This window comes from Apteryx mantelli, chromosome 2 (genome assembly GCF_036417845.1).
Source record: "Apteryx mantelli isolate bAptMan1 chromosome 2, bAptMan1.hap1, whole genome shotgun sequence".
Classification (NCBI taxonomy): domain Eukaryota; kingdom Metazoa; phylum Chordata; class Aves; order Apterygiformes; family Apterygidae; genus Apteryx; species Apteryx mantelli.
In genome coordinates, this window is record NC_089979.1 from 69,806,274 (window position 1) to 69,829,064 (window position 22,791).

Genomic DNA, 22,791 nt, shown 5'->3' on the forward strand with positions numbered 1-22,791 from the left:
CTGCTTGTGTCCTCTGTATACAGAGAGCTTAGCTAAATGAGATCAGTCCTTTCATGGACTGGACTGCAAGATTTGTCCCCCAAACTTTTATTGTCTCCTTGATTTTAAATGTTCACTTTCTTAGATATTTGTTAATTTTTTTGTATTTTAGTATTTGTAATGAGGTAAATTCTGACTATTACACTGAAGTACCTTGGTGCCGTACTGTGTGTTTTTGGTTTTGGTCATGCTCATCTGTTCCTGTCAGGGAACTTCAGATAACTGAAACCTCAGACAAAGAAAAATTAGATTTCCTATGACTGTATAGTTGACAGCATTTGGAGAGGTTGTAATCACATACATTAGCTGCTAAAATGCCTATCAGGGATTTTAATTAGAAGAAGAAATCTGACAATAGTGTTGAGGAAGTGAGATACCAAGGAGCCTAAAGGATACAGAAGGAGCTAGTAGTAATTATATTTTGGACCTGGAAAAAGAGAAGGTGTCAGGCAAACAAATATGCATCACAGAAGCTATATCTGCTTTCTGTAGGAAGATTGAACAAGTCAGAACCAAGCCCCATGATACCCATAAACTGCCAGCTGTGGCAAGAAACATATGAATTATAACTTGCTATGGCTCGTTGTACATTGATGCATGGATAATAATTTAATGAGAACCAGTCTTCATTTGTTTTCCTTTTGATATACAGCTGCAAGTCTAAGCCAGGCTTGACTGCATAGGACGGTTTAATATCCAACTATGCTCTAGGAATGACCACAGAGCAGCGAACCCCAAGTTGGCTTAGCTTCAAAATGAGCAGCATGTTAACAGTGAAATACATCTTTCCTTTCAGTGACAGGAAAATGTGACTGGAAATTTCATTCTCTGGGCATTTATGCCATGCTCTCCCCCTCTCCCTCATCAGTCAGTCAAAATAAATGTTTATTTGTGTGACGCTGAAACAATGTGAAAGCAGACAACTTGAAAACATGCTTAACACATCAGATAGGGTCAGACTCCTCCTGAAAGTCTTTCAGAGTTGCTCTCACCCATCTGTATTGATTCTTGTATCACACTTGGAGTCAGTACATGAAGGATGCATTGTAAAATGTTGCAGAAAAGAGGTTATAGGGAGCTGTTAAAACTTCAGATGTGTTGGCTACCTTGGACACACTGTAGTCAGGTGTTCAGTGTGTTGTACTTAGCAGTGATGAGTGAATCCTTAGCACGACACTGTCATTGTTTTCATGGATCCTAATGTGTGTGTTAATATGCTGTCCCTGCCAAATCTCTGCCTGTCTGCCCTGAAGTACTATGACTGCTTTCGCACTAGGGAAGGTCTTTGAGGAAGATCAGTGGCACCTGCAGTTACTGTGCTGGAGAGGTTTGAAGGCTGGAGCTCTGTGGGAACAGTATGATGAAGGAGGATCTTGAAGGATGATGAAGAGACAAGTTTCTTTGAGTCATTAGGGCCATCTCCTTTCTGGATAAGGAATGCCAGTGTCAGATACTCTGCTGTTCTTCCTAAAAGCTGCATGCTGACTGCTTGTGTTTTGCCTTAAAGAAAAAGGAACATTGCAATAGGAAATTACAAATTTCCTCACAAGTGTGAAGTGAGGTTTATAAGCCTGATCCAAATGATTTTTCTCTCTACAACAGGCCTGTGGTTAGTTCTTCCTGTGGACTTCTACCTTCCAGTGCTTGTAAGCATTCTGAGTGGCCCATTAGATCATTTTCTGAAATTGGTTTCTCTACCCCAACAGGAGTTTCACATCATTATCTTGCTACTACTTGAGGTTTTCCGTGCCTTCCCTTTAAGAATGAGTTGGCCCAGAATATGCTGTACTGTGGAAGGCAGGATGAGAGGGAGGGGAAAACTTAGGCTCTTGACTTATTTGTTGAAGTCAAGTAACAATCACTTTCTACAAATATACTCTACCAGGCAGTGAATTTCCAAGCCAGTTACCTAATATGCTAGCCCAGTATTAATTTGTAGCCAACAGTTATTTACTGTATACCCAGTGGGAAAGTACCTTGCATAGTATTTCACCAAAACAGTTCCATTTCCTACAGTCAGCCTTCTTCAGTGACATCCTGATGTAGTGTGCAATGATGAAGGTCAGGTATGAGCTACTACTTCTGTGCAAAGAAAAGACAGTTTAACTGGAGAAATAATTTGGAGGTCAGGTGAAGTGAAATTTGGATTTTACAGGTCATAGGAGTTTTGAATGTCCTTTTATTTTTCTGTACAGTATTGCAAATGCTCTTGATCTGATGTGCAAATAATATTTAAGGTTGGGGTTGTGCTTTCTGTTTTTCAAACAAAAGCAATGGGTACACCTAGAAATTCAGTAACTTACCCTCTGAATTACTTCATCTGTCTTTGCACATTGCTTTGTGAATGCAGATGTTGTTAAAGATATGGTACTAAGAAAAGAACCCTTTGTCACTACTTGCAGTACATAGTACAATTTAAATGACATAGTAGGAAAAGGATATCAAGTTTCAGTATAGAAATGTTTGGACAGTGCCACTCCTTCTCAGGTGGGAGGATCAGATCATGGTCATCTCAAATTCAGTAGTAGTTTTACTGAGTTAAATCATTCCAGGATTGGGCCTGAAGTGACCTGTTCCAGTAGTTCCTTTGAAGTTTGTAACAATCAGCAGTCTGCCCAACATTGTGCTATATGGGAGCTTATTCCAAAAATTAAAACATAATGAAATATACCCTAATGTCTTCCACCTACACCTCAGGTAAAATTAACTGTCTCTTGGCCAAAATACAGAACGGATTTTAAGCCAAAATAAACAGACATGTTTCCCAGTGTCCTAAAAATCATCATGTTTTAACATCTTTTTTTACTACTGTATGTTTTATTTCACATGTAAGTTCTATATCAGTTCCTTGACTTTCATTTGTGACATCTGTTTAGGCTACCTGCATTTGGGGCTATGTGTCTCCCATACATATAAAAGATATAAAGAGATTTACAGGCACATGGTAAGCCCAGTAGTGTCTATAAATTCCTGCTGAGGTGGTGTTTCAAGAATAGAAATTGGAATTAGGGTTCATTTATGTGAAAGGGTATAATATATAATATATAAAAAGGTATAATTAGGGTTCATTTATATGAGCCTCTGCCCTATGGAGCTTGTAATAAAGGATTTTGATGAAACTGGGAGAGAAGGATGGGGAGAAGATTCAGAGAACAGAAGAGCAGTATCAGGGAAAGTGTCACCATGCTTTAGGAAGTGAAGCAGTTGCTCTAGTCTAGCCATGGTAGTACATGGGAGTGAACGGCCATGTGTGCCCACATCTTATATTTCAACCCTCAGGGTAGACAGCAGGAGTATTCTGGTTGGTCGTAACTGCCTAGTCACAGTCCATCAAGTTAGCTGTAAAAACTTCTGGTTCAATTAAATATAAGCTCATTGTATTTTCACACAACAGTTAATAAATAGAACTCATTAGGAATATAGCATTTAGACTAGAGCGAGTGATATTTTTTTAAATGTCACACTGAAAACCACATTTCCTTTAATCGGCATCTGCTCTGTGTTAGACTGCCTATAAAATCCTGTGCACTGTTGACAATAGGGGACAATGAACAAACAAACAGGAAAACTACAAAAGACATGGTATTAACATCAAAGTGCAATAATCCTGCTCTCTTTCTTTGGCATTTGAAAAAATGTCTTTATTTTGACCCTGAACAGTTTAACTTTCTTTCCACCAATTCTGAGTTTGTACAACAAGGGAGGGAAAAGAAAGTAGGGCACCTCACATGAATTGAAACATGAGACAAAGAGACAAAAAAATAGTGTAATAAACTGGTTTGACAAAATTAGATTTTTGTGAAGGCAAATCAGCCCCATCTTTTTGGAACACTGGTTGTTGAGAAAAGCTTACAGGCATAGAAGGAGTAGTGATATCTTCATTCAGTTTGTATTTGTGCAGGTAACATATGTGTTTCCTTAGGTACTTATAATTAAAGAGAAGTATTTAATGTATGATAAAATTGTGAGAATACACTGTTTGTTTAGAAGTGAAAGAATAAGTCCTACCTGATTTTTCATATTTAAATATATAACAATAGTTTAGTTAGGTGAATATTAAATATTGGAATAAACTGATGTAGTAAGTGAGTGTTACAATGGGCTAAATGCAATGACCTATACAATAGAGTGCTATTGTATTTAGGCAGTAAACTGCTAAATACCTGGGGTAAAAGAGGAGAGGGGACTTGCTTAGTCATTAAATTAGTCCTAGAATATGGATGGTAGTCACATTATCTCTAATCCCATTCATAAACACATCATAGTCCAGAGTTAAATCATTGTGGTTTTGTCCCCACTATTCCTATTAGGAAATACTTCACTGCCCTGATGGTTAGAAATCTTCTTGTAATTTCCAGCATTGTGGCTGGTTTATACCTATTTGGTTTTGTTTCAGTGCTGTCCTTCAATGTGAATAGCTTTTTTCCTCCCTGCTGTTTACCCCCGATATATTTATAGACAGCAATCATGGCACCTCCTAGCCTTTGTTCTGCTCTGTTAAACATGCAGTGCTCTGTTAGTCTCCTCTAATAAAATAGGTGCTCCTTTTCCTCCGTTATTTCTTTTCAGTACCTACTCTTTAAACTAATCTATCTTGAACACGTTTGACCAAAATGGTGCTTATTGGTCCATATAAGCTCTCACAAATGCTTAAACAAAGGCTGTGTCTTTCTGCTTGTAGAAATACTGAAGCTGATCCACCCTGGGATACCATTTACCATTTTCAAGGACTCCTGGTGACTGATAGTCATCATCTAATAGGCTACTGCAACCATTTCTTTCTCCTTCTCCATCTGCTCCAACTGATGATCCCATAGTTTATGGTGAGAATTCTCATCAGTATTTCCTAAGTGATAGCATGAACAATTCTTCCGATGTAAGTTTAGCATCTAAATATTAGGTGTCAAGTCCAGGCCAATTGTCCAGGCCCTGTCTTACGCTGGTATGACTTGTCCTCTGGGGATGTCCATTTCTCTCTCGATTGACAGAGATGCTTAACTTTTAGATGTATGTAGGTTAGGTAAGGTGGGATGAATCCTGTGAAGGTGCAAACCACTGTTGCTCGAGCTGGTGTCACATTTACTCTGGCCATCAGGATCAAAGAGTTATTCAACAACCCCTTGACAACCACTTCTATGACAACCACTACCTCCTGACTGTGTCATCAGCAAATTTCATTAACATTCTCTATCTTTTGATTTCTTACTGGTAACTAGAGTAATTCCAGCTGGTGAAAGAAGACCTAGAGAGAAATCCAGGCCCTATATAGTGAGATGTACAATTTCAACCCTGTGGAACAGGAGAAAAAGCTCCCAGTGGCAAAATATACCAGTCCTGTTTTTTCAGGCAGCACTGCAAAATACTAGACTTAATCAAAATGAGGCTTTCTATTGTTAGAGTTTTTCCTTGTGAGGATGTGCCTGTTAATATTTTAACAAGAAATTCCCACAAAAAACTCATATGTGCCATAGGTGAAAAGCCTCTTAGAGAGGAAAAATTAAAAACTAGTGCAGCTATCCATTCATTTTCCATTTTAAACCCAAATGGACTATATTTACTTTTCAGATTATGCCTATTGGGGTAGCAGAGGCCACATGACTTGGCAAACAAATATCTGTATTAAGTGCATTTGCTGGAAATGCTTGTGCCAGTTGTTTGTAGAGTGAATGTTGTATAGCAATAGTAGTGTCACCGAAATCGGGAGAAAAACTCATTAACACCAATGCAGCATTAAGAAGCAGGTATTCTCTTTATTATGGCGCTGGGTGCACGGGGGATAGCTCCACCCAACGTGCACCCCGTGTGTCACATCATCTAAAGTTTATATTGCTCTACCATATACATACGCATTAAATTTCCCGGAATGATTATACATATTCATTCTATTTCCTAGAACTAATTACTACATTTACATAATCATTATGCATGCGGTCTGAGTCTCTGGTGGTCTCTGGTGGTCCCTAGTGGTCTCAAAAGAGGTGTCACTCAGTGTCTTCCCATGAACTTTGTTCTACTTTTCCATACACGGTCTCAACTTGGCCCACTTCCTTGTTTGAGAAAAGCTGTCTCAATCCTAATCTTGGCTCCAACTGGCTTCTGCTGGTTTAGCTGTACTTTCTCAGGATGTATCAGTCGCAGCTGCACCTGTGTCCTTGGGTATGTTTGTCTGAGGCTCCTGTTGAGACGACTTCTTGTCTGAGCTGGTAACAGTTCCCACAATCCCCCGCCCCTTTGAGACTCTTTCTTGTCTGGGGCCTTTGGTAACAGTTCCCCCCTTTGAGACTTCTAAAGTAAAATTTCTTTGGGAGTCTCACTTACTTTGGTAACAGTAGGATGTTCAAATTGTATAAGCTGAAGTAGGAAATAAGAAGAAGACCTTTCAAACAGAACACAGGAGCAAAACTTTCATTATTTCCCTAATGTTTGACTATTGGATTTATTACAAAACCATTAAAATGCTGTTCCTAGGGGAGAAGTCATTGCTAGCTAGTATATATTTACAGTGGATACAAATCATGTAGCAGAGGTGTGGGAATTTTATCAATGACCTCAAAGAAAGTCCAGATAACTCCTTTCAAGATGTCATTGCTTTTCTGATGACCAATTATCGCAGTGTATACCAAAGCATTGTGACTGTGTTAGTAACTTGCTAATCCCCACTAAACTGGTTTTCATGTGGTAACACTCTGATCAAACATTTTATGTTATTTCCTATACAGAAGACAGAAAAGCGCTTGAGAGCTCTTAAGAGAGCAGTCTAAGAAGCGGTTGCAAATACCGTATGAACCCTCACCTGCATGGTTTGCACTCACATGAGTGCTTTGAGTGTATGAGGACCATGGACGTGTGCAGGCCTCCAGAAACCATCTGTCTTGGTGCACCTGGTGGCATGCTAAACCGTGCACTGGAATACCAGGACAAGTGAGGACTTCTGTGCTTCATGATGTCTGAGGCCTTACCTGCAGGTTCTCTACAGTGAATCTGACCTGAGAAAAAGATGCTGTTTTGGTGCTGATGATTTTGATGCTGTTTGGGCCAGATGACTTCCAGAAGTTCCTTCCAACCTAAATCATTCTATGATTCTATACACCTAATTATTGCTGGATTTCTTTTACCTTCCTCTGAAGCACCTTGATGCTGTTCACTATGGCAGAAAATTTGAAATATCCATCCTGGCAAGTCCTGTATTTCCATGTGCAAACAGGATTTATTAGAAACTTAATACATATTGAATGTAGGTCTTTAGGGATCTCTTATTTACTTTGGGCAGGTAAATACTGAGTTGTCAGGAAAGGTAGTTGACTCAATTTTTGAACATAAAACAGAGAAGGCTATTAGGACAAGGAGAGGGAATCAAAACCGATGGTAAATGGTAACACACATCACTATTTCACTTCTGACTTTGCAAGTGGTGCATGTTTCACATAGTTATGCAAAGCAAACTTTATTGTATCATAAACCTCAAAGGGATGAAGAGGGGTTGGGAGGATGCTATTGTAATCTTCTCAAACTTGCTTGTGAGTTCTTTCTCATGGTAGTTATTTCAGTTAGTTTTCTTTTCTTTATAGGAAAGTTTGCTAGTTTGGTCTCCTTTTTTCTCAATTGCACTCCATGGGTGAAATCTTGGCTGTTGAAAGTAAAAAGACCTTTCATTGCCAATGGCAATAGAATATCATTGGGAAGCTGGTGCATTCTGCAGACTTTCCCACAGCACACTCCGAGTAAGGTAATAGGAGGAACAGGACTATAAGGGATGTCATAGAGTACACCCGCCCCATAGCATGGCTGGAGCCAGTGGCACCAAGTTTTCACCCTGGTGCTGTGGTGTGTCATTTTTGTCACCCATTAGAGACACATTAATGACATGGAAATACCAGTGTTTGCATTTGTGAATGAGTGGCTGAGGCAGCATCAGTAGCAATGCTGGTTTCAAAATGGGATGATTTCTTGATATCATTTTTATTAAGACCTTATCCCTGGGTTTTGTGTCTTTTTGAGAAAAAAGGTGGAGATTTTTTTCCCCAAAGTTTTAATAAGTATCCCAGTGTCCTTTGCCATATAGATCTCATTCTAAGAATACCCATACTTGTTGGCAATTTTATTAAGGGACTAGAATAACCCCTCACAAACTTTTTCAATGAATACTCTCATTTTATTTCAAGCTAATGCATGGTGCCATTGTTGAAGGTTTGATTTTTTTATTGCATCTGAAGTGGAGAAAGAGAATATGGACATTTTTGGATACAGTGAGAAATGTTCTTTCTAAGAGTCAGCAAAACATTAGTGTAGGGGAAATTTCAGCTCACGCTTTTCTTTCAGGCATTGAGATTTGCAAGCAGGTTTATACAGTTAGTACTATCCCATATTATATGTATGATTGCTTTTTAAGGTATATGCTAATGGTACTATTGCTGGCAAGAGATAAGTAACATCCCATATAATGCTTATCAGTTGTCCTACAATATTTGTTTTTTATCTAAACCATTTTTTTATTTTGCTCTTTTTTTAAACACTGTTCATTTAAAAAATATACACAGGAAGGAAATAATTGTTTTTACTGATTAAAATTGTAGGCGTGTCTCTAGCCTCCCTGACACTGCCATTCTTTGCTTTCTCACCACCTCACAAAGAAACACTATTATTTACCCTGGGAAACAGGTGACTGAACTTATAAAAATCACTACAGGACAAGATGTATTGAGGCCTGGCACAGAATGACAATTCTGGCGGGGTTTGCCAAGAAGAGACATATTGATTTTTAAATGATTAATAAGGAGAATATAATTATATTTCATTAAGATGGATGGGATTTCATTTAGTCTGCCTTCTCCTTTTCCACTTCAGATGCAAAAGGAAATCAAGTCATCATCAATGGCACCTTGTGTTAGTTTGCCATGGAAACAAGGTCATTGATTGAGTAAAAGAAGTTTCTGAGAGGCTAGCCTAGTCTTTAATGGAGTAGCTAGATAACATGGCAAGGATAACAGCACTAAATTTCTCTTACTATTTTGAGAACAACCAGGAATTGGAAAGTACTGATGCCATCTTTCTGCTGGACCTTTTTGATGTCTTTCAAGTTGCGTATTATCCCAAGTAAATTGAGCTGGACATATAAATGCATATGATAACTCATTTGTTTTTATGAAGCCATTTGAAGCACTCCATTGTCTAAGCCTGAGGGACAGATAGACAGGCTGAAAGAGGGAGGAGCTCAAAATCCTATAATCCAGATGTGTTCTTGATATCCTTATCAAGAAAATCACCCTGGTGTATTCTCAATCATAAGCATATAATTAACATTTCTGTGGATTTCCATGGGATTTAGCGATGTAGTTATATTAAACCTGTACTTCCACAACCTCCTGAAACTGAGGACTTTGTGAAGGAAGATGTTCCATTTTAGATCATCATTTTAAGCACTTCAAGCAACAGCTTAATAAATAGAATAAATAGAGCAAATGACTTTCCATTCTCATTTTCCAGCACATGTGCTCAGGATGCTAACTCGTGTTACTTCTGATGACTCAGCTGTTCACATGGCAGTGGCTAAACTGCTCGAGTGTGGCGTGTTAAGTAAACTAAATTTCATTACTATGCCAGCTTCTAATTTTCCAACATTTCAGTAGCTTTTGTGGGATCAATTGCTTTGTTCCCACAGGTGGGAAGTTTTCAGTCAGGGCCTTCAGACAAAGTATTGAAAGGATTTCATTGATGGGTGAGACTGAATGAGGAGTATTGAGTATTAATTAGCAAAAGACGAAAGAATATAGCTGTTAATGAATTAATGGGGAGCAGAAGGAAGATAGGAGGAAGGATGAAGAACTATTAAACAAAGCTGATAGTCATGTAAGGTATGCATAGTTCTACTTAGTTAACAAACATATTACAGTACAACCCTAGAATTTTCATATTAATTGAAGTTCAGTTAAAGAAGTGAAACTCATCACTCTAACTCTGCAGACAGAGGAAGCTGGGGTTTTCAGTTCAACCAATGTGGTGATCGACAAAGATGGAGGGCTACAGCTGTGGGTCATTAATTAAAAATTGATAAAATAATACATTGGTTTTGGATTGAACAGGGGAAAAACAGATTTTCAGGTATTACATGTGCGTGAATTATAATATCTCAGGTCTACACGATTAGTTATGTGATCCCCTACACAGGGATTACTCCCTGTGTAGGCACTCCCTGTATTCAGGCACTGTAAACTGCACTGAGATCTACAGCTGAAAACACGCAACATGTTATCAAGCCCATTTTTCAGGGAAGAAAACTGAGACAATGAGGCAGAGTGTTTTAAGGCAGGTCAGGAGGGATCCATGAGCTTGTTTCTTGGACTGGATATTTATTTACTGTAGGACTTTGGACAAATCACTTAGGGGTAATGTTAGAATGGAGATTTTGGTATTTATTTGCATACCTCCTGTGAGAATTAAGCAAGTTTGTTTGAATAGTTTGCTGTAAGAATCAGAGTTACTATATCCTCCCTGCAATGTGGAGGCACCAAAATATGTAATATATGTAGCTGATAATGGAGAATGAGGAGAACCTCTGTTTTGTATATGCTAGGCTTCTTATATCCACAGGGGCTGGGGAGAGCAAAGATTCTCAGGAGGTACAAATAGGATGAAGGAAGGGGAGGAATTTAGGGTGCAAAATGCAGGCCGCAAGCATTTTCTGTAAGTAAGAAGTTACTGGTTTTGAAAGAAAATGAGAGAACAGTATTAATGAAGCTCTCAGCCTCTGCTGGGGGAGATTGCAGAGTGGTCTCATCTTCCTGTTTGAAATATTTACTCTCTCTGAAGCTACTATTTCAAAGGAAGACAAAGTTGCTTTACCTGTCCCTCCTTGTGATGAACTCGGATCCCTTCAGTTTGCCTGGTGGTACTGCCAGGCCTTTACAACTGAAACTATCTTCACTGTATGTAGCTGCAAAATGACTCCTGTTGCCTTTTGTAACACAAAAGGATTCAATCTCATTCCCCTGCACCATTATATCCGTCTGTTTATGTTAAGTATCCAGGAGATTACTTTGCTGGTACTATCTACCCTACAGTCTGGTACAATTCTCTGATGGGGGCATTTCATAACTAATGTTCTATGGGATAAGAGGTGATATATACATTTAAAACATTATTACAGAATATCCTCATTCGTTGAGGCATGACTTATCCTGACAGGTGTTTTAATGAAACATCAGAAAAAAAACTAATGATACCAGCTAGAGAAAAGGAATGATAATGTGGTTTTGATCCTGGAGTAAGACTCTGGTGACTACAGCAGACTGGAAATTTTCTAATAAAAATGTTTCTCAAAAGAAAAACACAGGTTAACAAAAAGCCTAAATTTGGGGGGAAAATATGTTGTTTTGGATTTAACTGTCTCGTTTTAAGCAGAAATTCCATTGTCAAAGAGATACATTCATTCTAATATAATGCATAACCTGTCTATTAAAAGCAGTCTAGGATGTGATGAGGTTTGTATCTGGTCTCTGAATTGAACAGAAAAGAGCCTGGAATCTGGGTCTCCTGTCTTCCAAGTTAGTAGCTATTCTGGGGCAATGAAGGTGATTTCTCACTTGTCTTGCATGGATTTTTGGTAGACTCCTAGTTTTGTTCCAAAAAAAGATTGGAATTGTTTTTGAGATTGGGAAAACTTTTGCTGGGTGGCAAAAGCATTTGAGGCCTCTCTCTACTACAAGCTTGGGTATAATCTCTGATTTTGCCTCAGATTCTTCATGATATTCAGGAAGTCATCTCTCACGGTCTTCATTCTTTTTCTAGTAAAGGTCTAGTAATATTTTCCTACATCATCTTATCTGTACAGATGCTATTCCTATAATAACTCATGACTGAAGGTTGAATCCAGACCAGTGTTAAAGGTAATCATCACCTGATATTTTTGTTTGGTTGAAGCATTTATACTTGCTATTTCCCCTTTTCCTTTCTTTCCATATGAAGCTTACAAATAAGTATTCTGATCATCTTTATTTTGTTTAGAGATGTCTTGGCAATGTCTGAGATGATTTCTCATGGGCTCTAACATCAAAACTGAAGGGATGTAGAAATTAGATATTTCACAAAGGCTTCATTTGTTCTGTAAAGTTAATTAGTCATTTTTGACCGTCAGATTAGATTAAAATTAAATATGGGTCAATTAACACTTGTTACTTTTGTTAGCTCCATTTCTGACCAGTCACGCTGAAATTATCACTGAAACTCACAAGTTTGTTTAAATAGAAATTTAGATGCAGAATTAACTTTCTCATTTTTGCTAATATCAAAACAAATTTTCAAAGCTTCAGTCTCTTAATCCTTTTTTATTTTGATAGGGTAAAATGGCTAAATCAGAGGCTGAAATTTAGTATCACATAAGAATCAAAGCTGTTACATGTTATATTATCAACTTGATAAATTTGTTTTCCAAGTATTTCTTAACCTAATATTGGTTAATATACTACATTGACCAAACCTTACTAGCTGCACAAAACACATAAATCAGCATTTAGTGTTGTATTACTATGATTATGGAATTTTTGCAACTGAATCTTGCACTTGGGTATTAATCAAAAGCAATTCTTGCAAGTAACTCAAATCCTGTATCTTAACAAAAAATACGTTATCCTTGTTTTTTGCTTATAGCCAACAAGTAAGATCCTTAACTTCTTTCTAGGTGACCGGATGCTTTCTATTTATCAGACCACTCACAGTTCCTTTACACCAAGCAAATTCTCAAGCCTAAAATTTTCCTTGCTCATATTTTTGCCAAGCTAAAAATCAGGATAATGTCTCATATCACTTTATTAGAAAAACACAGTGCAACATCTAACATATGCCAACTTGATTATCAGCTCTATTTTCACTTTCTGAGCTCATGGGATGTTACCATTATTGCACTGGTTATCATGGAGCCTCTTATCTAAGACATGCCTTCAATTCTGCATGTAGAAACAAACTAACAAAGAAACAAAAAAAGATAAATGAAACAAATCCACTGTTTCAGGTTAGAAATTATTTTTAATGTTTATGTTATATTTTTTCTTTGAATGCTGCTTTGGTTTCCCCACCATTTTTTCCATCCTCCCTTTCAGTCCATAATTTATTTTTATTGGTTACAGTAAGACTGCAGACTTTTCTACAGCCGAGCACAGCTGCTAATGTTTTGCTATTGATTCCACATGTTAGCTCAAAAGTGTATAATAATCTGTTTTAATCGTTGCCTTTGGCTTTTCCTCTTCCCACTCTGAGAAGTGCCCTCTGCCTCTGGTCTGGCATGGCCATAACCAGAAACTGATCCTAATTACATCAAACCACTCTCTGCCAAAATGCCCAAATATCCGTAACATGTTTGAATAACAACTGTTGTGAGACAGAACTCCATACAGCTCCCTGGAAAATGCTTCAAATTATCAACTGTAGATGTGCTGACAGGAAGAAAATCTTGTGGGCTTGGTAGGAGGCTAAGCTACCTCTGGCCCGAAAGGGAATACCTCCGCAATACAAATGTAATGCTATTTAAGTCCCCCCCCTTCAAATCCCTGCAGCTCTGAGGAAGCTCCAAATTATAACAGGACTCCTAAGGGAATGGCACATAATCAGCCCTGCTGAAAACATGTTGAATAGTGCTAAATAAATCCCAGTTCTAATTATGTTCCTGAGACTGCATGGGGACTGCACATCTGGAAGTCTCCCCAAAACATCCTGTGGTAGTGCAGCGAGGCACAGTCAACTGCTCAGAAGTCCTTGGTAGCTCAACAGCCATCTCCAGTCCCCTCACAGCATAGGAGCAGCTCGCATTAAATCACGGCTTACTTAATCTGACAAACTCCTCTTCAGTCCATGGGGCATCTGCCTGGGCTGGCATTAGAGCAAAAGCTCTTGAATCAGAGAGGAACAGTTCATCCACTACTGCTGGGGCAGAGCCTTCAACCACTCTCACAAACAAAATCAAGCCTTTCCCAAGCATCGACTATATATTAATGATAGAAGCAACTTGGGGTTTTGCCTTTAAATATAGAGGGTGATGTTTCGGCATTGTTGAAGTAAATGAGAGCTTTGCCACTGGCTACCCTGGAGCTGTGTTTCAGCTGTAGCACCTCATGATGCCAGCAAGCGTTGAGAGAATTTACTGAAAATGCTCAGCACCCTGCACAATGTCACCTACAGAAAACTACTGTTTTTACCCAAAGGAACTGTAGTTCCTTATCCTGACACAAGTGGCACCTTTCTGAGCAGCCCTTTCCGCTACTGTCACGATTTTTAAGGGCTGATTCTGCAAACCCATACTACCTGGAACAGATCTAACTATTATGAGCTGTCCCACTGACTCAGACTATTTGGCAGCTCTGAAAATGAATTGTTTAGGTTCCTAAATTTGTTTATGTTTTTGTGGTTTTCATCAGTGATGCTGAAGAAAAATACCAGTAGAAGCATATCACCAATAGCTAGAAAAAGCTGTTTAAAACTATTTGAATTCCACTTTACTTTTATTATTTTCTGCTTCTGTTATTTGATTGGTTGGCTGTCAGGAAAGAAGATGACATACTAATTACTTTTGTAATTGTTATACCAGTATACTGCTGATAGTCAATATTACTGTGGTCTATAGTCAGATTTTTGTACTATTATGTATTACTATGCATCACCAATTCTTGATGATATATGAAATGAATATTACTGTTTTTTTAACATCCCAAAGCAGCCTGAAAGCTTCCTGAGAATGTAAATGCTAATTATGCAGACCACAGAGACAAATTCTTTCCTTTTTCCTGAAATGCACCCAGTAGAAAACAATAGAAAACAGAAACTTTTGGATGGCCCATAGTAACTTTGTTTAGGGTTTAGAACAGCTTATGGAGAGTATTATGTATTGCTGAAGCTTTTGGAGAAAAGACATTTAAATTTCTCTGTTCTGTGGGATACACATAGCTATTCTTGGACAAAATGCTCCTTTAACGTTGTGCGTAAGAAATCAGGTCTTTGCATTGAGGTAGTATATAAAAAAAAAAGGAATTAAATTTTATGTTCTCTGATTCCCCCATATTTTAGATAATTTACCTTAAAATTTATTAGAAAGAGGATTTTATTTTTAGAATCTCAGGTTTTCTTTTCCATGTCCATTTTTTTCATGGCTTGTTAAATGTAAATATATTTCTGTTCCCTTTCCCTAGTATCACATTCTAACCCTGGTATTAAGATTGATTTAACTTTTTTTTTAAAACATCAGAACTTAGTAAGACTATGAAAAATAACCTGGAAGTCTTCCCTACTTCTCCTGTGACCACTTTAAGTGAATGTTATATTGGTAAACATTTGACAACAAAGTGGAAATTCTGTTTGTTGAATTATGCTGAGAAAACACCCAAATATGATCAATGCCGTTCTTCATTAATTTTGTCTAACTGCAGGTTCCATAGCATGAGTAAAAACCACAAGTTTCACGAATGACCAAAAGCTGCTTGATTTCTGTTATGTGTTCACCAAAAAATTTCATTGCACAAAATGTATCTTTTCTTTCATCTGTGGAGTGCTGATACCCCATGATGATCTTTTCATTCTTGCAGCAATTCCTGGACAACAAGAGGCAAAGGCAAGTTAGAAGGTCTGAGTCCCATCTTCCCGAAATGTCACTCCAGTCTAGTGAGTACTGGTACATTTTTGCCATTGATATTTTATGTAGTTCTGTTTGAATCGTGTCTGATTAAACATCAAAACTGCTGAGTGCTTCTCAGAACTGTTTTCCAAGTGGAAACCTGAGGCCTTCTGATGTTCTCTTGTGACTGGTTTTACTGATAAAAGCTGTGATTATAACTATGGTACAGCAATACAGTGAGGCCCCAGCTAAGTTCAGAGTCACACTGTACTAGTTATTGCTCAGATACACAGTGTGAGAGAGGGCCCAAAATGGATAAAACTGGTGGTGCACAGTGATATCCAAATCTTTCACAGTGCTGCTAACAGAAAAAACATTACGGTACAACCACGAGTTGCAATGCTTTTAAACCTATTGAATGAGGGATCGGCAGGGTTTGGGGACTGTAATTGTGGGTCTTTATTTATTTCCCCTTGCTAATGCTCTGTTTCATAGCTGAGCTGAACCAACAGAAAGCTGAGGCCCTGCCCTTGCGGGTCATCCCCTTGGAGGGGCGGACAAGGACTCCGTCCCCCTCCTTCAGCTTGCCGAGGCATGGGTTTCTTCTTCCCCTAGGCTCCTGCAGAGATCCCACTCGCCAGCTTGCCTTGAAGCAGAGGGAGAACCAGGCATGGGGAGCTGGCATCAAGGGGCACAGTGCCTCCCAAGCCGCTCCCTCTCCTGCCACAAGATCCTTGCAGGGTGGCTCCCGCAGGCACCATGGCAGGAGCAGTGCCATATTGAGCATCAGGGCACCATGGGGTGCTGGTGATGAGACACATATGTGATGATGAGACTGAGGATGACAGGCTGCCCTAGCACCTCCCCGGGATCCCAAGGCAGGTTGGCAGTCACTTCTTTGGTCCCAGAGCCAGTGCAGAGCCCTCTGTACACAGCCTCTAGTCTCATTCAGGTTTGCTTTGCAGTTAACTACCTGTAAATGTCATAAATGAGTTGACCATTACCATTCAGGAGCAAGACCTCAGCCATATGTCACATAGTTCTACCAGTTTGACACTAAATGGCATTAAAAAAGCAAACTGGGTGGCTGAAAATACTAGAAAATTAATAGAAACTAACAAGCGACCATCACACAGTATTTTTTTGCTTCTATGCAAATTTGTGCTGAACCTGTGTGTGTTGTTCTTGTGCCAGCATCTCGAAGGGGAGATAGTAGAACTGGAAGAAAATTGGAGAAAGGTGATAAGGACATTAGAGGTATGCAACAACTTCTCTCTGAGAAATGCATAAGTAAACTAGATCACTTCAGCCTAGAAAAGAGAGAGTAGAGGGGAGAGATGCTCCCTAGAGTGGATGAATGTGGATCTGCCATTCACTGTAGAAGAATTAGGGATATCAGTGGAAGCTAGCGTGGTAGGTTCAAAACAAATGAAAGGTGGTGGTTCTTCACAAAACAGACAGCAAAGCACTGAAACTTCCTGTCACAGGATGCTGTGAATGCTACAAGTTTGCATGGGTTCAAGAATTGGGCAAGTTCATAGATGAAATCCATGATGATTTTGAAAGACACACAAACCTCTTGAACTGCAGATTGACAGAGGCTGGGAGAGAGTTTGGGGCAAGCATCTCTATATACAGCTTTTCCTATTAGACACTTATCTCAGAATCCACTTTTGGCCAGTCAGACACAAGATGCTGGGCTAAATTGACCTTTGGTCTGACACAGCCAGACTGCTCTTAGGCCCTTATGTTGCCATGGCTTCCTATAAATGTCTTAAATCATAGAAAGTCTACAGGATATTTGTGGAGTTGCTCAGAGAGGAAACCAACACTGTTTCTTTTCAACACTACTCTGCTCACCAGTGTGGCTTATGCTATAAACCAGACACTTTCTTACACTGACAGCTTCTCACCGTTTACACTGTTCTTACCAGGGTCCAGGTGATCAGGCCTCATGCTGTTACCCACTTTGTTAAATAGAAGTTGATTTTATGTTTAGGAGTGCATGGAGTGTACAGATGAAACAAATCACTCCTATAAACTCGGAAAGATGAATAGTTCCTGCTGAAAACTAGCAAGGAAGGCTGAATGCAAGATTAATATGCAGTCCCAAGTTATGCTTCCCACAACTTTTATTGATTATTTGGAAAGTAAAGAAAAAAAACCCCTGATTCCTCATATAAGTCAGACTGAAATTCTTGTGTAACCATGTTACCTGCAATTTCTGAAAAGAAGAAAATAATTTGTCTGGGGGGAGAGCTCTTTGACTAGTTTCCGTTTGAGATGCAAGAGGTTTAGAAGCTTCCCCTCGTCAGTTCAATGTTGTTTCCTGAAGAATTCTCAAAATAAGCACAGAACTGATATTTTTTTCTTTACTTTCCACATAATTAATAAAAGTTGTGGGAAGCATAACCTGAGACTGCATATTAATCGTGCTTATGGAACTGACCCTGTTGAAGACATTTGCTTTCTGAGTTTTGGGAGCTTATTCATCCAAAATCTTACAACAGAATGTCAATTGTCTTGCTTTACACAGAACAGAAAACCACAATTTCTTCTCTCCTTCCCCAACCAATAAGAAGTACAGTTATCATTCATTTGCTAGTCTTAATTATGATTTTCTTGTATTACTATGAATGCTTTCAAAATCATTACTGCTTGGATGCAAAGGGAAAGTTCTGACCAAAATATGAATCTATAGCACGTCATCTAAAGGGTGTGAAAAATTATATCCTATAAGGTCCAATGCTTTGTATTGATCTTACAGAAGAGACAAATCTCATGGGTCAAAGTTGAAGTGATATGGACAAGCAAAATCAATAATAATTTTAAAAATAGACATTTTTCCTTTTCTTTTACTAATTCATGAAAAATAAAAGAGCATCGTAAGACTTGCACATTATTGATGTTTCACAGATTACTACTGTATTTTTAATTAATTATATTTTGAAAAATATTTTTTGCCAACATCCAGTTGGCAAAATCCAGTTCAAAAATGTATTTTCAAAGCTGGATTCATGCATTTTTGTCAGAATAGATCTGGCTTCTGTTGTGGCAGGGCTGTGCAAGGCTTTTTGCTGCCCAAACACATAAAGAATTACAGCCTTCCTTCTTTCTTCAGTACAGTCACAATTGCCTGTGTCAGGATATAGGGACCTCTGGCATCCTGTGATGAACCTCACTAGATGGTCTGTTTTTGTCTCCTCCCTCTCCTCATGCTCTGTGAAGGAGAGAGTAGAAGGGAACAACTATCTGTGCCTTAGCTTAGTCTGGTGTAATATATGGTCCCATCATCATCATTGTATTAAGTAAATTTGAGCAAGATGGGCAAATACATTCTTTCTGCCAGTGCTCCTGAGATGGTAAGTCCTATAGGAGAAGTCAGGCAGATGTCTGGAGGTGGTGACCCTTTAAGCAGCAACCCCCAGAAGTTTCCTGAGAAAATGTCTACCAGAAAAGACTTTTGCTGCCACAGACTTGCCCATATTGTCTGGATGCTTGTGCTGACTCTGATTTGCTAACCATTAGTCCATTTGGATGTGGAAAGATATAGGTTTTTCTTTGTTCTACCAAAATAGAAAGAGATCTTCTGTGCTGGAGTTGAACAGCTTTCCACTACTGAATTAATGGAAGCAGATTTAGGGTAAAGCTGATTGCTTGGAAAACCCTGCAGTTACTGAGGCTCTTGATCAGGTGCCTGGCCACTGGGTATAAGATAGGAGGCATACTGTCATATCTGCCCTTAAACAGAGTCAAAATCTAGGGGAAATCTCACTGCTTGAAAACAGTCCAGAACTTCTGTTTTGGATTTGATCTAGCATTGTTTCAGGTTTCAGTATGAAAATTTCATGCAGCTTTACCAAAGGTAACCCTTTTCTGCCAGTGCACAGAAATTTAGTTGAGAGCTGCTTAGCTTTTTGTTTTCTCTTCAGAAAAATCAGACTGTTGTGGATTTCTGCCATGTACAAATAAACCTCGTCTACAAATAAAAGAGGTCCCTTAGTAGTGATTTCCATGACACCCACTCGTCAGGGTCCACCTTCTTGAATACCTGCATGCTAACATGATCTCATTAGTGTCTTTGGTGATGATTAAAATGGAGGATATCATTGTACAGCATATGCCAGAAATAAATTTCTATTGGCAGGCATCCTGGAGACAGAGATCATTCATTTTGAAAAAAATAATTATATACCAGTTTTGAATTATTTTGTTAAAAAGCTCCGGAAAATGCTTCATTTCTGTCTTCCCTCTTTCAGTAAATACTCCTAATATTTTGTTTCTTCCTATGTTGTGTGTTGTGGCCTCTCACTTTAAGAGCAAAAAAACCAGAAGGCTTAGACCAAGATGACTGTATTTTCATTGGCAAGATTTGGGCTTTCTGTTAAGTGTTGTAATTTAAAGTGCTAACAATGTGCTCTATATTGAATAGACCACTGAGGAAAATGTCACCCCTAAGAGTGCTTTTCACTTCTTGTAGGAGGCCTGTTGCAAAGAGAATGCCTTGAGCTATATATAGGATAACTTGATAACCAGAGACCGTATGTGTGGGGCTATGGTCAGGGGAGGAGAATCCCACAACCATAATTAGAGCCTTTAGTATTACACGGCATTTAGCAACTATTAAACAAACAATTGTTTTATTTCAAACCTCTTCTAATTAAACATTAGTCACACACTCTCCCTTGCCCTCTATTTCCTGTTAAAAATCACAACCCTAAAAGAGCTTACTTTAAAGATTCCATAATTAAGCAGCCAGTTGGTCCAGGAATGTGAAAATCATTCTTTCACAGGGACAGCAGAGGTGACTTCAAGTGAAGGGTTACACCAGTGTAGCCACAGGCAGAATCAAAAACCCCAGAGTATATATAAACCACTGTCTACAAGCATTTAAAAAGTGTGATGGGAAGTGGATGGAAAGAGTGTAACAGAGCAGATTGAAGTAGAGAAAGAAAAACAATAGGTACAAATTTCTACCAGTTTCCTCAGGCATCCATAGCAGCTGCTTAATGATACATGTATCATTATATCTTGGAGTAGTTGGAGGGCAGAAGCAGACTTGATTACACTACAGACAATTGTTTCACAATAATTCTGGACCATTTTTCATTAGCTGTCTCCCCTCACAGCAAAACAAGGGATAATTTTTTAGAAAAAAAATCTTATACCTCTAGAAGGTTGTCTAACAGTTAAAGATTTTTAATAATTCATCATGCGAAACATCTTGAGCTAAATACTGAATTTCCCAGCAATAACAACAAAAGATGAATGAAAGGAGCTGAGGTTAACTTGCTCTGATAGAAACAAAAGGGTAAATAAAAAGAATGATGCTATCACTTTTCCATGATTTATCAGTACATTTTTATTACACCCTCTGCTTTGACATGTTTTGTCACTCAGTCTGTTGAGCCAAACCAGTTCATTCCAAGCAAGCTGATTAAGTAACTGATTAAAACAAAGCAGCAGATTTGTCTGCCAATAATCATTTACTATCACAGAAGCAATAGGTGGCAGGCCTTATTGGTAAGTGTGGCTGCTGACATTACCTTTAGGAAAGACAGGGACTTTTGGTTTGATCACTTGGCCTAGCTAATCAAGGTCAAAAGGTGTTATGACTGTGGTGGTGTAAGCAGTGACTTTTATGGCAATTGCTGCTTTCTTGCTTTTGAACCACCTTTAAAAATAGATAACTTATTCATGGCAACACTTAAACGTGGGACTCTTGGCTTCAGTAGGTGGAGGTAATGTATTATGTCCTATTAGCAAGGAACTCTTAGTAGGAGAAGAAGTCTCGTTACTTATTTTAGGGCTCCTTCCCAAGCCACATTGGGACTGCTCTGAAGGGCAAGTAAAGGTCCGTCTAAGCCTCGGTTTTTAAGCTGCCTGAAATTATATGGCCTAAAATTGCAAGACCTGTTTAAAGACTGCTTGTTTAGGGAACTTCTTCATGAAGAAACCAGGAGGTGCAGGAAGATGAGGTTCAAAGAGCCATTTCAGCGTGGTAACAACACTTGCCTGCCATCCCACGGATGGGCAGCACCTTCCACAGGAGTCAAGGCTGGGGTGCAGGATCAAGGCGAAGGTCCTGCCACTCCGGCCTTGCTCTTCACTCTGTGAAGTGGGAGAAAGTTGCTGGTTTGGTGACTGCAGCTTCCCCCTAGAAATAGCTTGTGTCTTATGCTTTCTGATCCCCCTCTCAGACATGGGAGCCAGCTTGGCTCTCCAGCATGGACAAAGCCCGTGATAGTGGTGATGGTGGGTCTGTGTCCTTTGGCAGTTGTTCCTAAAGCCTGATTTGAGTGCCTGAGGATGCAACTGGATTCCTAGGATTTACCAAAGCAGATTAGAGAGGTGAAATGAATGGGAGTGGGAGTGAGGCACTTCTTAAACCAACATCTGTGGTTTTGAATACTCCATTAGGGATCTATCTGCCTGCCTGCCGTTTGTGTGCTTAGGTACAACAGGCTCTCCCTGTGAGATATTTTGAATACTGCTGTGATGAATTAAGGCACTAGCTGTCTGCCTTTTTGAAATGCAGAAAACTCAGAAGCCAAAACAAGAGGCCACAGTTGTTCAGGATCCCAATGTGGGACATCCTCGTAGACAGTGATGGGACCCAGGAGCTCTATTGTGAAGACCCTGGTCTTATGAGCAGAACGTTCTTCTTGACCGGATGAAGCACATATAGCAAATGGCATAAATGCTGAATGTTGATTCTTTATCTTCATGCAGAAAGTGCTTTTTTTTCTTTCTTGAGAGGTCACAAGTTTTCAGATCACACAAATAGCTTGTAACCCTTAAGTGTTGAATCCTTAAAATGTTGGAATTAAATGATATCCACTAAGTGCAGCCACATTCCCTACTTCAACTCCATTATTTTTTATTGGTGGAACTAAAAAGTGGCTTCCAAATATTAGGCCACTGAAAGCTAGGCACGTCTCTTAAAATGGCCGTTTTAGCCAGGGATTCTGCAGTCAAATATGTTTTGAAATACTGGGTCCTGCATTGTTCATTGCATTGCAATCCAGACAGTTTTTTAATCTTACTCAATTCATCATTGTCTTGTTTGAAGATTGTAATTTCAGTAGATTTTCAGAGAAAAGAAAGATAGCTGCTAACTGTGGAACACAGCAAACTAAAACATCTTGCCATGTTCACTT